Genomic DNA, 15,696 nt, shown 5'->3' on the forward strand with positions numbered 1-15,696 from the left:
CCCTGATCAAAATGGTAATCCTACCGAAAATGCTTTACTATTTCACAAATATCCCCTTCCATCCGGGAAGAGTTTTTTTCGCTACCCTGCGCACTGAACTCCTGCGGCTGGTGTGGGAAGGGAAACAAGCCCGTATCAAGTGGGACGTTCTGGCTCGACCATACGCAGCAGGAGGCCTAGACCTGCCCAACTTTGAATTGTATTATCAGTGCGCTCAGGCACATTACGCGCACTACTGGATGAGCGGACCGCGGTACACAGCGCATGTGGCCACAGAGCATTGGCTTGCTGACCCTGTACCGCTGGCTGGGGCGTTGTGGAGGCACACCTCCCAACGTGAACGTAGTCCCGATACTGTGGAGTGCACGGGCCGCGCCTGGGAGTGGATTGTGAAACAGACAGGAGTGCCTTTGTTGTACTCTCCGCTGCTCCCGCTCGTGTACCACCCCCGCATGCCTCTTTTGCAGGAGGGAATTTTCATCAAAATGAAGCAGCATAGGGGAATAAATAGGTGGGGGGACCTGTATAGAGACGGCAGATTCATCACGTTGCAACAGCTTTGTTCCGACCCTCCCCCCACCACAATGGACACCTTCCTGTACATTAGGCTCCGGGCCGGAGTTCAGGCCGCCACACCGGACTATCCGCTGGAACCGGCGACATCACCCCAATTACAAGCAGTGCTACGGGCCAAGACGGCTTCTCACCTGGTGTCGGCCCTATACCGTTCAATATACACTGGGACGGAATACGCGCAATGTGCTGCGCGCAGCAGTTGGGAGGAGGAGCTGGGACAGCCCTTGACTGACCGCGACTGGCTATTTAGCTGCAGACAGACGGCTCCGGGTCACGCACTATAAGTTCATTCAGCGCTACTACTACACCCCCGTTAAACTCCATCGGTTTGGGTTGCGGGAGGATTCTAGGTGCGATAGATGCAGGGTCGAGGTGGCGGGCATGCTGCATCTGGCGTGGGCGTGCCCCTCTGTGCATGCTTTCTGGTCCCTGGTATTTGACGCGGTTGGGAAAATGATTGCCACCCCTCTGCCGCCGACCCCACAAATGGGTATCTTGGGATGTACGGAGGGCATCCCGGCTCCTCATAGAAAATTCGGCTCCTTTTGTCTTCTCCTGGCCAAGCGTAAGGTGGCCTGCAGATGGGGGAGAGGGCGTGCCCCTAAGTTTAAGAGTTGGTTGGAGGATCTGATACGTTGGCTTTGTATGCTGACCTTTTGCCGACCGCCTCCAAACCCAGAGATATATGGGACCCTTTAAGGGGGTACCTGCTTCAAACCCCTCAGACACAGGTTAATATCGCTGCTCCTCTGTCCTGAGCCTGCCGCACGCCGGGGGCGTCTGGGGCGCGGCGGGGGAGTGCGGGGTCCCTCTCACCGGGTCTCTTCAGCGCTCGCGGGCTGCCTGGGCTCCTATGGCCTAATATTGATATTGGAGTGAGTAACTGATACGGGTATGAATGTGCCGGATGGCGCTTCTGCAGGGGCACGGGCTGCGGGGCTGCTGCCCCCGCCCCTCGCTGTGGTCCTATGTGAATACAGGCTAGCGGGGCCAATACCCAGTATAGGTATACTAGCTGTACCCCTCTTGAATTTTTTTTTTTTATTGTATTTTTTTTTTATAATGTGGTGCCACTGATTGTTATGTGCTGATGTTCGTGTTGCCTTGTGTTATTATGACTACAGGTTCTCACGCGGCCGGCCCTGTTGGGTTGTAGGCGGCATGCTGTGTAATTACTACAGAATGTGCTACGATGTGTCCCACTGGCATTGCTGCCGGCCCCGGCGGGGTTGTAGGCGGAAGACGGCTGTGTCAGAATTGTGTTTTGTTTAAAAAAAGGTTTTGAAAATCAAAAAAAAAAAAAAAAAATCAAAAAAAAGATATAGGTAAGACACCCTTCTAGCAGGCCTAAGGCAGGGAGCACGACATCTCCTACGAGGCATAGCTGCATGAGAAGATATGCCCCTTTAATACCCTTGTCGATTCCTGGATGTTGTAAGTGACCAGGGAAGTCATAGTAAGTACATGGGCTAGACACTTGTCATTACGAGTTTACCCACCCCATGATGGCTTCACTGAAATGTGGGATGTTTGGTACCAAACATCTCAGGATAATAAAGCTGCACTGATTCCAGTGTCAGATCTATGAAAAAGTTTCCACAGAAACTAGTGGGGTCCCCTGAAACCTACTAATCCTTAGTGGGGTCACTGACTGTACTCAGCCAGCCTGCTACCACCAGGGTTCTGACCTCATGGGGAGAAAGCCTGCACACTCTGAGGCCCTGGCCAGGCAGAGCCATTCGTGGTGTGGAGCTTTAAAGGCTTTGCAGCCTTTGTAATGCGTCCGCAGCCTCTCCTGTTAGAGGGAGCAGGCCTTCTTCCTGTCCTCACCCCCTTTTTGGTGGGAGGATAGGTGGGAAAACTTAGAAAGAATAGGAGGTAGGTCCCGTCGGGCAACTCCACCCTTTCAGGTGTTGGAGGCGAGGTGAAGTACACTTTTCAGTGCCCACCATCTTGAAGATGGTGGGACTTCTCCAATCAGGATCAGCTATATGCCCACCCCCACGTGGGTTGAGCTTTTAGAGGGTGTAGTCACCCTTAAGGTAAGTAGCCCATTGGCTACTAACTGACACTCCCTTTAAAAGCCCCTAAATACAGTATTTAGGTGGCCCCCGAGCCCTAAAATTCAGGTCTAGATAACCTAAGAAGAGCTGCACAGAGCCACACTAGCAGGGAAGACTGCAGAGACCAACTGAATTGGCCCCAGCCCTCCCGGCCTGTCTACAGCCCTCAATGATTCTGCGCCAAAAGACGACTTGTCCTGCAGCCCAGCGACCTCCAAAACCCTGGGGGGACTGACTGCCTTCAATAAAGATCAGGACTCCTGAGAACAGCGTACCTGTTTGATAAGCAACCATCTTTAAAGTAAGGACTCTTTGACATGAAGAACCGTGAAGCCTGCCCCCGGTTCCACCTCTGCACCTGATGCCTTCGGCCTGAGTCCAAGTAGCCCACTGGTTCCAGCAAGGTTCCTCAGCTCTCCAGTGCCCAAGTCCACCATGAGCTGACCTCTACTGGACTCCTTAACGTCACCGGCAGCCTCTGCACAGAGACTACCCCAAAGCGCGACCTCCTCCGGTAAGCTGTTTCCGATGTCAAAAGGCACCCGTCCTTCCTGGGCCTTGGTGAAGAGGACAAAAGGTGTGCCAAGCATCACAACTTACCTCTGCAGCTGTAGGTTTTCTTCGACTGGCTTCATGAAAAGAGCCTGCAGCCTATTTTCGATTTTGGCTTTCTCCATTGCTTTGGACCCCCAACGCTGTGTTAGCACCCTGCACCCAGCTGTCCCCTGTGCCGCTGGTTGTGTAGTGTTGGTGCTGAACTGAGCCTAGCCCAATACTGACCATAGCTTCCAAAGACTGCTTTCACAAGGCACTTGGTGGACATTGCCCCCGGTGTCTTTCCAGTGTTGGAAATTCTCAATTGTATAAAAGAGTATTATCCCACCCCAGCTGTGAGTTGTGGTTATAATGCCACCCTTGCCATGTTTCTTGTTTCTTCTTTTCCCAGCGCCTGTCACCGATGCTGATGAACTGTACAGAGTCCGGTTTACTCTTGGTTCACCCTGTTATGTCCAGTGATGGACGCTCTTCACTTTGCTGAATGTGCATCGTCAGAGAAGAGGACGGGCTGCAAGCCTGGGAGGCGTAACTGTAATCACGAGACGCAGGAGACAAGTCTTCTGAAAACTCAGCATATCCAAGGGGTCAGCCCTAAAAAAGATAACATGAAGAACATAGTTTAGAGCCCTTTTTGAGCTCCATATTTGACACTTTCAGAGAGGGATCGGGTCTGATATGAAGTGGTAGTAGGTGCCAAATATTCTGGGCATTGCAGGAGAAGGGCCTACTGATGTCTGTCAAATGAGGAGACTTGAGATAAAGACTCACTTCCTAGAGTTCTGGTCTTGCTTGTGCTTAAACAGGCTGCTATTGCAGGCCTGTAGTTACAGTTTGAGTGGTCTCCTATGAGTGGCATAGTACATGCTTCAGCCCATGGTGGACCCCTGGTGTACCTATGCCCTAGGCACCTCAGTACCATGTACTAGGGACTTATAAGGATACACCAGTATCCACATTGGGATATAACCACTTTAAGGGAGAAAGCACAGAGACTGGGGTCCTGATTAGCAGGATCCCAGTCCGACTAGTGAGAAACTGCATAGCACCAGGCAAAAAATGGGGTTAACCATAAAAGCAGATCCTACTTTCCTGCACCCCCCATACATAAGGAAATGAGACTAACCTTGCACAGTTGAGTCTTCATGTTCTCAGTGGAAATATCTGGAGAGTCCATCTGCATTGGCATGGTTACTCCCAGGTCAATTGTCCACTGTACGGTCCATCCCCTATAGGGAAAGGGACCACCTCAGAAGTTTGGAGTTTTCCCCCTTCACCTGTTTAAGCCATTAGAGGGGCTTGTGATCTGTCTGAACAATGAAATGAGTGCCAAACAGGTATGGTCCAGCTTCTTCAAGGCCCAGACCACAGAACAGGGTTCCCTCTCAATGGCTGACCAACGTTTCTCCCTGGGGGTTAACCTTCTGCTGATAAAAGCTATTGGTTGATCCTGGCCCTCTGCCTTTAGTTGTGACAACACTTCCCCTACCCCTATCTCAGATGCATCTGTCTGGACAATGAAAGTTTTCGAGTAATCAGGACTTTGCAGTACGGGAGCAGTGCACATGGTCTGCTTCAGTTCATCAAATGCCTTTTGATAGCTTACTGTCCACTGAACTTTCTTTTGCATTTTCTTTGATGTAAGATCATTAAGGGGGGTCACAATGGACCTATAATCCTTGACAAATCTTCTGTAGTACCCAATCAGGCCCAAGAAAGCAATGATCTGAATTTTGCTCTAAACTGAATCAACTTGGCCTCCACCTACTAGGTGGCCCGAGTACACAACCTTGCTCTGCCCTATCTGGCATTTGGTGGCCTTGATAGTAAGGCCTGTCTTTTGATGGGCCTCCAGAACATTTCTGAGGTGGACCAGGTGATCCTCCCAGGTGGAGCTAAAGACAGCAATATCATATGCTTCCAGCCCTGTTAGGACTTTGTTCACCAACCTCTGAAATGTGGCAGGTGAATTTTTCAGACCAAAGGGCTTCAAAATAAATTAATAATGCCCACTAGGGGTTGAACATGCAGTTTTGGCTTGGCATTCTCAGCCAGTCTGTTTTGCCAGGAGGCAGCAGTCAGGTCAAATGTACTCAGAAACCTGGCTGAGGCCAAAGTATCTATAAGTTCATCTTCCCTGGGAATAGGATGGGCATCAATCCTAGTGACTGCATTGAAACCTCTCTAGTCCACACAAAACATCATCTCTCTTTTTCCACCCTTGGCGTGAGGTTTTGGCACATGGACTACTGGACTAGCCCTGGGGCTATCTGAAGGCTCAATGCCCCCAATTCCTGCATCTTTTGGACCTCTTTCCTGATGCAATCCCTGAAATAGTCAGGCAGTCTGTAGATTTTACTCTGTACAGGCAGGCTGTCACCTGTGTCCACTTCATGGGTGCACAAGGTGGTTTGACTGGGTGTCAGGGAGTACATCTGTCTTTAGTGACTGAGGACTTGCCTACAATCAGTTTTCAACTGGCCTATGAGGCTGCCTCCCAAGGCTACTCCATCTACTGACCCATAATCAGGGTTCTGAGAGAGGAGATCAGAGAGAGTCTCACTCTCTTTCTCCTGCCCCTCATCAGTTGCCAAGAGCAAGCCCATGTCAGCCCTGTCTACAAAAAGTTTCAGGCGGTTCACATGAAGTACCCTATGGGGACATCTTGGAGTACCTAGGTCCACCAAGTAGGTTACCTCACCTTTTTGTGAAGGATGGTGTGGGGGCCACTCCAATTGTCTTGGAGAGCTTTGGGGCCACAGGCTCCAACACCTACACGTTCTGGCCTGGCTGGTAAACAGTCAAGACAGCCTTTTGGTCATACCAAGCTTTTTGAAGTTCTTGGCTGGCCTCCAGGTATTTGCAAGCCTTCTTCATGTACTCAGCATGCATGAACGCAGGCCAAGGACATGGTGCACAATGTCTTGTTTAGGAGGCTTGAGAGGTTGCACCAGTCTTCCTTAACCAGACACAAGGGACCCCTAATGGATTTCCAAACAAAAGTTCAAATGGGCTGTAGCCAATCCCCTTCTGAGGAACCTCTCTGTAGGCAAAGAGAAGGCAGGGTAGTAAGATATCCAATTTTCACCTAAGCTTTTCTGGGAGTCCCATGATCATGCCCTTGAGGGTCTTGTTGAACCTTTCAAAAAGCCCATTGCACTGTGGATGGTAGGGTGTGGTAAACTTGTAGTTTACTCCACACTCTTTCCACATGGCAGTGATATAACAAGACATGAAGTATGTACCGCTGTCTGTTAAGACCTCCTTAGGGAAGCCCACTCTGGAAAACATTCCCAGGAGGGCCTTGGCCACTACAGGAGCTGCAGTGGTTCTAAGGGGAATGGCCAATGGGTATCTAGTGGCATGGTCCACCACCACTTGTATATAACTGTGACGAGATGCAGTTGGAGGGTTCAAGGGACCAACAACATCAATTCCTGTCGTTTCAAAGAGGACTCCAACCACTGGAAGTGGAATTAAGGGGGACTTTGTGGTGCCACCTGACATACCGTTGGCTTGGCAAGTGGCACAGGGGTGACAAAACTCCTTTGTGTCTTCAGACATATGGGGCCAGTGAAAGTGAGGGACAAGCCTGTCCAAAGCCTTGATTTGCCCTAAGTGTCCTGCCAGAGTAATACCATGTGGCAGGGAGAGGAGGGAACTTCCGAACCTCTAGGGTATTATCAATCTCCTGGTGGTACAAGGCCTGGGGTCCCTACCTTTAGAGTACAGAAGCCCAGATGCCCAATAGATCCTATGGGACCCACTGATATTCCCTGCTTCCTCAGCAGCAGCTTGTTGTCTGAGGGGCTCAAGACAGGGGCAGGTCTGCTGCTCCCAACTCAAGTCTGCCCTGCAAGGGCCCCCTAACCTCAAGACCTCTGCCTGGTCAGGCCCAAGTTCATTTGGGACAGTCCTTTCACAGGGACTGAGATCATCTCCTTCAGGAGGTTGATCTTCACTAGGAGTTTGTGAGGAAGGCAATTTTTTACCCTTCCTGCTCCTTCTCTTGGGAGGCACCTGGTCCATTTTTCCAGGATCCAGTGCCTTGTCAGTGCTGAGCTGTTTGGCCTGAGCAGTGGTGACAGCAAACACAGCTGCAGCGATGCCCATCATCTCTGCATGAGTCTTGAACTCTACTTCAGCCCAGGCTGAACTTTCTAGATCAGTGCTCAACAATCCACAGGTAGGCCTGGAGATACCCCAACCTTTTTAGGTCCAGTTACCCCTCCCCAGCTGAGGTTCAGAATTGCCAAGGAACGGTCAGTCCTGAAATTGGTAGCGTTGGTGACTTGGTACATTTGTCCAAGTATGCTCTGATCTGGAGACCATAGTGACACTGTCATGTGTCCCTGTAAGCCATTGCTTCTTTTCCATTAAACAAAGGCTGTTGTCGGTACTTGCTCAAGTTCGTGGGACTTACCAGTAAGGTGGAAAGGTCTATGCCACAATCACAGACTAGAACAACCAGAGCTGGAGTCCTGACTAAGTCAGATCCCATCTCAGAACCCAAGGTTAACCCCACTAATCCCTTGGTTGTTGTACTACCACTTGTACTTGTGCTAGGGGGAGCAGGTGCCTTAGTGTCAGTGGTAGTAGGAATTTCCTTGACCTTTGAACAATTAGCATCACTTGTCCAATAGGTCTTTACCTTACAAATGTAGCACCAAAGTTTCTTTTTACCTTTCTTGGAAATTTGGGACTTACCCCCAGATGCAGGTTTTTGGGGCCCTTCTTTTTTATCTTTACCTTTGTCCCCACCCTTATCCTGGGATTTTGAAGAATCTTACTTCTTCTGGTCACCTCCATTACCATGGTCTTTCTGCTTAACCCTGGTGCAGAGCCATTTGTCTGACTTCTTTACCAATTCTTGCGGAGAGGTCAGATCAGAGTCCACCAGATACTGATGCAAAAGTTTGTTCTGACATTTATTAAGGATGTGCATCCTCATAATCAAATTGTACAATCCTTCATAATCCTGTACCTTGCTTCCATGAAGGCAGCCTTCCATAGCCTTAATAGCACTGTCTACAAAATCTACCCAGTCCTGGGTCTGTGCTTTTTATGTGTCTCTGAACTTCATCCTATACTGTTCATTGGTTAAGCCAAACCCATCTATGAGAGCAGTCTTCGGTACTGAGCAATTGTCAGCATCCTCTTCTCTAACAGCGAGGAGCTTATCTCTACCTTTGTTAGCAATGGAGAGCCGCAGCATAGCTGCCCACTGCTCTTGAGGGACCCTCTGAACTTTGCAGGCTCTCTCCAAAGCAGTGATCCATTTATGGATATCATCGCCCTACTGGTAACGAGGGACTATTCCGCTCAGGTTCCTATTGTCAAAATAAGTTTCTCTGATTCTAGGGACACTGTTGCTGCCACCATGGGACCCTAGTCCCGGTCTTTTCCTAGTCTTCGGCACTTCCAGGGACTCTTTATCAAGGGCCAACTGATCTCTCCTGAGCTTAAGTCTGACTTTCTCAAGTTTGAGCATTTGGTATTCAATGTCTAAAGAGTTGTTCCTCTTACTAGATATAGAGGTCCCTATGGAAGTGCCAGAAGCATGGGATTCTCTAGAGGAGGATCTAGACCTCCTTGGTCTACTCTGGATCCTCCCGGGAGGAACAAAGGGTATCTCCTCTGTGCCATCTGCACTATTCCCTGAGGGGTCAGAGTTTGGCAGGTTGGAAACATTTGAGTCCCCCAGCCCATACTCAGAATTGAGAACATCAGGGAGGACCCCGGTGCCCCCTCTTCTGGAGTATTCCCACCCACATTATCCTGTTCTTCTGCCTCTACAGGATGACCATCATCCTCACGTAGCGGCTCTAAGAGCAGCTTAATGGCGGGGTTGCCACCTGTCTTTAAGCTTAATGGTGGGGTTGCCACCTGTCTTTAAGCCTAATAGTGGGGTTGCTACTGGTCTTTATCTTTCTAAGGCTACACTGGGTCCTTAATTCCTGGAACTTTAGACCACTGCACTTAGCAGACTGGGGTACACTGGTATCCCAAACTAAAGATAGGGTTCTAGTTGTAGTGAGGTGTTGCAGCTGTCTAACTGTTAGACCTCTGGCTTCTTGTACAGTTAGCTGGCAATCCTAGGTTGCTCAGGTGCCTCTTTTATAAAGAGTAAGACACTTTTGCAGTGTAGGTTGGCTACATTGTTCTTTATTTTTAAACGCGTGGTACGCGTTAGCGTTTTTGCACCGGATACATTGTTTATTTACTCACGCGAGGTACGCGTCTTTATTTTCAGGGCTAGATACATTGTGTTTGAACTGGAAACATTGTTTGCCTACAAGTGCGAGGTACGCGTGTTTATGTTCTGAGCTAGATACATTATTTGAAGTATGTGTTGTGCACACTAGACTTCTTACAAAAGTTGACAGATAGGGAGTGTGTGTTTACCAGCACTGAATGCTTTTAACAGCCTGATCTTTAACTTTTACTTGGGAGACCCTATGACTCTCTTCCATTTTTTTTTAAGAGTGACAAGATTCCTGTAAAGATTTTATTTACATTATTGACTTCAGCCTTGGAAGACTATCCAGCGTTCGCCACATTGCGACTTCTAACTGTTACTGTACTGCTTTCAGAGATGTCCAATCGGTAAGAGATTGTCTATCTTTATAGAGCAGGCACTGAGTTTACCTTGTATGTTTCAGGTGGGAGGGCATTCAGCTAAAGTTGTTCTGTTGTTTTCCCCACAGGTTCACTTCCACCTACTTCCATTGTTGACTCGCCTATAGGGAACCGGCTGGGGGATTGAGACATAGTCAAACCTACGCAGTCTCTCTCCACATCTCCTTGGGTCAGTTCCTAGGTATATAGTATGTAAGTATATCGGGCACTGGCCTGGGGAGTGTGGGGAACTTCTCTTCGCTCCTGTGGATTGGGCCATGATCCTTGCAACAGGTTAGTGGCATCGGCAACACTAACCTAGTGGAAACCAAACTCTGACGTTGGAGAAAGGGTTGTGCTAGACCCTGAACTACACAGCCCTAAGTTCAGTAGAACTTACTTTTTCTAAGCTGTATTATAAGTGCCTAATATTAGTGATGGTTTTTCAATTAATCCACACCAAGATTATCTGGTAAAACAATGCAGGCTTGAATCCCAACCGCTAGACACCACTGAGAGAAGCTGGCCTGGTATCTGATGCACACTTAAGTAAGTGGGCACCCTGCATCAATCCAGACAACCCTTATGGTGATTTCAGTGGTTTTAGACAACCTTAGAAGGCTCTCTAAGTGGTAGCTGGGGACAGCAACCTTCAGGCTTAGTCCAGAAGGTTTTTAAGCAGCTTGTTTCACTAGAGCATAATCTTATTGGTATAGATTAAGTGAAAAAGAACCACACAGTATATTTAGAAAAATATGTATTTATAATAAGATTCTCACTAACACATTCAGATATCTCCTATCCGGAGATATACACAATGCACACAATACTTTGCAATAGAAACAGGTAAGTAGCACGAATGCACAGTGGTTGCCAGGGGGAGACCAAACCATATACTAAAATAGTGGTATACGTACCACGACTCAAGTCAAGACTATACCCAGAAGATGTAGAAGTGCCGGGGACCCAAGGAACCACCCGAGGTAAGTAACCAGGAACCCCACGGAGACCATGTGTAGAGTGGGAATATGACCGCGGGCTCAATACAAGTCAATAGGTAAGTCGCAGTTGCAATTTTAAAGAAGGACCCTTCCCAGTGGACCCTGAAGAAACCCCATGGAGGACAGAAGGTTGGAGAGCCACTCCACCTGTGGATACCTTAGGAACCAGGATACCTACAGCAGGGAAGCCTGGTGCATAGGTGTGAAGTGGCATCGGAAACCGCCATCAAACTCAATGGGAGACTTCAGGAATATGCCGCTGCTGGAGAAGGTGAAGTGTTCGGTGGAACCCAAAGGTGGATCCAAAGTGAGAAGTACCTGCAAGCAGAGGGGACAGAGTCTATGCCACTCAGGAGTGACCAGGAGGCACGGAAGACGAATGCCCACCGATGCTGGGTGTTGTAGGAGAGCTGACGGTGACCTTGGAGCTACAGCTGTGCGGACCAGGCAACACTGTGGAAGACCAGGAGCCGTCCACGAGATGTCCCACGTCGGATGTCGAAAGTTGAGGGGTCGGTGTCCATGGGGAACACCAACAAGCCTTTGCAACTGCAACCAATGTAGTGAAGAAGGTAAAGTGTTGGGACCAGCAAGGTCCAAGTCACTCACCACAAGCAGGGGAGTCAGGGTAGGCCCCGAGTAATCAGGGGAGCCCACTAAATTCAAATTCAGGCCAGAGAAACTGGAGTCGCGAGAGGACCTTGAGCAGCTCACCAAAGATGCAGGCCCAAGATGCAAGTGTTGCGGTGAGGACAAAGATCTTGGTCACTGAAGATGCTTGAGGTTGGGGCTACTTGAAGGCCGAAGATCTTGGTGGAAGGAATCCAACAAGCCCTTGCAACGGCAAGTCAATGTGGTAATCAGGGTTTAGGTTTCTGTGGCTCCAACGAGGAATACTGGCCTCAATCTTGGTGAGATGACAGGGCAGGCCTCGAGGGACGTGAAGAACCACCACCTGTGTTACTGAACCTTTCGGAGTCCGTGGGAGCTCAGGATAAGCAGACCGGTCAGCTTAGTTGCAGTGCCTGCAGATGCAGGGAAGTGACTCTTTCACTTCAAGGGAAATTCCTTCAGGTGTCTTGGATGTCCACAGGCCTTGGAAGGTTCCTGTATGGAGCACAGGCACGGAACTTGCAGCAGACAAGCAGGGCGATATGACCAGGAGCAGTAGGAGTCTTACAAGTTGCAGGCTTGATGGCCAGAGTGAAGTCCAGCGAAGTCCAGAGTGACCAGACGATCGAAGAAGTGGTGTCTTGATATGAATCTTGTCCCACAACGAATCTAGGGACCCACCTACAGGTAAGCTCTTAAGTACCCTAAGGAACGGGTTGGGACGATTCAGGGTTCCCTCCAAGGGGAGGGGTCGGACACTGGGGAGAATTCTCCCATATCCTTTGTCCAGTTTTGCACCAGAGCAGGAGCCAACAGCTCTCAGAGCTGGTTTGAACTGGGCTATGCAAGGAGGGCACCAAACGTGTCCTTCAAGCAGACTGTGGTGTTGAGTGGTGCTGCCAAGTGCTCCTACACGGCCCCAATACACTAAACCCTGTCTGAGAGGTGGTCACACCTCCCTGTGACAGGATACCTTTTGCTCTGCCTTCCCCTGCTCGAGCTTGGCTCAGCAGCAGGAGGGCAGAATCGGGTCTCTGGACGGCAGTAGCCATGTTGTGCTGTCCGAGTCTAGAAGACTAGTACCACGAGCACTGAGGGCATCCTGGAGGAGCTTTACAGTGCATGGAATCATACTCCCACACCGTTTACAGTGTGCAGGTATGATTCCAACATGTTTGATACCAAACATGACATGGTTCGTTACAGCCAGTTTAGAGATGGTCATTGCGTAATGAGGTTTTAGGTGCAGTGACCTTAAATATAGGAAAACCTATATCTGTCGTAAGTGGTGCTTACACAGGCTGCAATGGCAGGCATGTAGTTACAGTTTGAGTGGTCTCCCATGGGTGGCATAATACATACATCAGCCCATGGGGGATTCATGGTATACCTATGCCCTGAGTACCTCAGTACCATATACTAGGGACTTATAAGGGTACACCAGTATCCAATCTGGGATGTACCCAAGTACGTACCATAACCAATGTAGGGGAGAAAGCACAGAGACTGGGGTCCTGATTAGCAGTCATTTGTAGAAACATGCAGAAATACTTTAACTTTTCTATAATTATGTAAGGAATGCAAAAATAATCATGTTCTTTCTGGTAGTCACTTTAAGCTAGAAATATACAGCAGAAGAAAGAAAAACAACATTTCATTTTCATTGCTTTAAACAGCTGCTCCGTGACCTCACTTACCTTTAATCTCAGCTGCGGGCTGTCTCAGCAGGCATTGTGATGTCAAAACTCGACTGTAATAACTTATTACAGTTTAGTTTTGACTTCTTTTCTTTATAACCGGTGACTAGGTGCATCACAAGTCGCTGATTATAAAGGAATAAGAGACAGGCGTTTATACAGGGATTGCAGAATCCCATGTTTATAAAATTAAACAAAACAGGTTTTGTACAGTGCACATCCTGAACTCGTATTTTAAGGTGCTCTCATGTGTGATGATAACGAAGTAAAAGGAGCCAAAGTGAAATAAAACAATTGCCTACGATCTGACAGTTTGGTCAATGAGGGAAGATAGGACTGATACCACGTTTTCTAATTTCAGACTGTGCAATTCAGCAGGTAGATGGGTATCTCTTTCGCTCTCTTATTTTACACCACAAGATAGTGCTTTGACTTTAATTCTTGGGGGATGAGGTTTAGGCGAGGGTGGTAGACCGAAGGCTCGGCTTGTTTTGGCTCGAGGATCCAAGCGAATCCAGGACTGAGCAAAAGCCAGGCCTCTGGCTCGAGCCTGGTTCGAGCCTTCACTGGCTCACCAACCTAAATAACATAATGGCAATTAGGGGACACATTCATAGTTATTTGACTATCACCAAAACATTTGGTGAAGCAGGAGTACCAACACCACAGCACAGGACTCTTTGTTTCAAGATTCATAACTTTCTCACTAAGTCATATTTTAACAAGTGGACTATGAAACTGGGTGCTCTCTCCCCATGGTTTAAATAAAATGATTGGTGTGTTACACCTCAGACACATTCTTACTACCAGTATTTAGTTTGATATACGTTTTTCATATCAATGTTGAAGAAAAAGGAGCTGAAAAATGCTAGTGATTAGACAACAGCACATGATTTGTTACAAAAGGGAGGCAGAGTAAGTTGAAAAATCTCTGCTGGTTTCATAGCTTCCATCGGAGTCATTACACAAGAACGGGGTTGTCAGTGTTTCCGATGGTTAGACTCAGGGACTACTCTCACCGAGAGATATGCCATTGTGCTGTGGAACCTGCCCAGAGTTAAATACAGATTTCACAACCTGCATATCTCGGTAAAGCGAGGATTAATTGCCAAGTGTCATCGTGATCTGGCCAAAACCTTCCCATTGTTGCATGTCTAGCGGTGGAGGCTGGGTGTTGTGTCTGCCCAGCTCAGTGAATTGTGCCCTTGTTGGAGGGGTCGTTGTCGTGCATTAGTTATAGCACTCGCTATCTTATCGAACTCGATTCTAAACACTCCTAATGTTATTAGATAAGAGACAGATGGAGATTGAGAGGCCAAAGATTCGCTTTTATTCTAATTCAATAATCAAATTACTTCCTTTGTGCTCTTGACTTGCTAAAGATAGCAATAGCAAGCAGAGAAGACTCACCCCAGGTTGTGGTAGAGGGACAGCACCCTCAGATGCAGCATACGGACGGGTTACTTACCATCGGTAACAATGTACATGGTAAAGACACAGTCTAGCCGCAGATTCCTTAACTTAGAAGATCCCCAGGCGTCAGACTGGATCCGGAAAGCTTTCCGCAGCAGAAGGTCTGAGGGACTCACCCAGAGAGGGTAAGTCAGGGCACGTCTGGAGCAACCAGGAAAGCCCAAGCAGAAAAGGAGTTGCCTTCATGGGGATCTGCTAGCCAACGGGCTAGTGATCGCGAAGGAGCCTGGAGCGGTCGCACTTGAAGATGGCCCACGGGTCACTCGTAGAGGGGAGGCCACCAATCTTCGGTGCAGGAGGTGCTCAAGGCTGGGGCTACTCGGAGCCCAAAGCACAACTTCGACGAGGACCAGGAAGATAGTGTTGCTGCAAAAGTTCACAGTGTCCAGGGGTCATGGTTCCACGTCACCCACGATAGCCACAGGCCTCAGCTTTGCTGTGGACTCAGGGTAGCCTCGGGGAAGTCTGGAAATCCACCTCTGGTGATGCAAAGACTTCGGTGTCCGGCGGGAGCTTCAGCGATGCAGACCGGTCAGTTGCTTCTTTGGTGCCTGCCACGCAGGGGAGTCACTCCTTGACCCCAAGGGTGATTTCTTCAGTCTTCTAGTCAGAATAGAACGTCGAAGGTCCAGGATATATGTAGCAGATTTTCGTCCAGGGTAATCTAAAGTCCTAGGGACTGGATTCCTATACTTATACTAAGTTTAGGGATGGACTAACTCTAAGGCCCCACCTATGGGTTGGCCTGGAAAGCGGGGTGGTTACACCCATTTCCTTTGTCCAGTTTCACGCCAGAGCAGGGGCTGGTAGCCCCTGCAACCGGTTTGAACTGGGCTATGCAAAGGGACAGCAAATGTGCCCCCAGTGCAGGACTTCAAAGCACCAGAGAGTGCTCCCGCCCAGCCCCAATACACATCTGCCTCGATGGGAAACCTATTGTCCAGGCCTCCCCTGCCGGAGTTTCGGTCAGCAGCAGGAGGCCAGACCCGCGTCTGTGGCAGAGGCATCCATTTTGTGATGCCAGGGCTCAGGAAAGTCCTACCGGGTTTAGCCAGTGTGAAGATGTCTCTCCCTCTAGAGGGGTGGAATGCTACCCCCGCC

This window comes from Triturus cristatus, chromosome 4_2, assembly GCF_964204655.1.
Source record: "Triturus cristatus chromosome 4_2, aTriCri1.1, whole genome shotgun sequence".
Classification (NCBI taxonomy): Eukaryota; Metazoa; Chordata; class Amphibia; order Caudata; family Salamandridae; genus Triturus; species Triturus cristatus.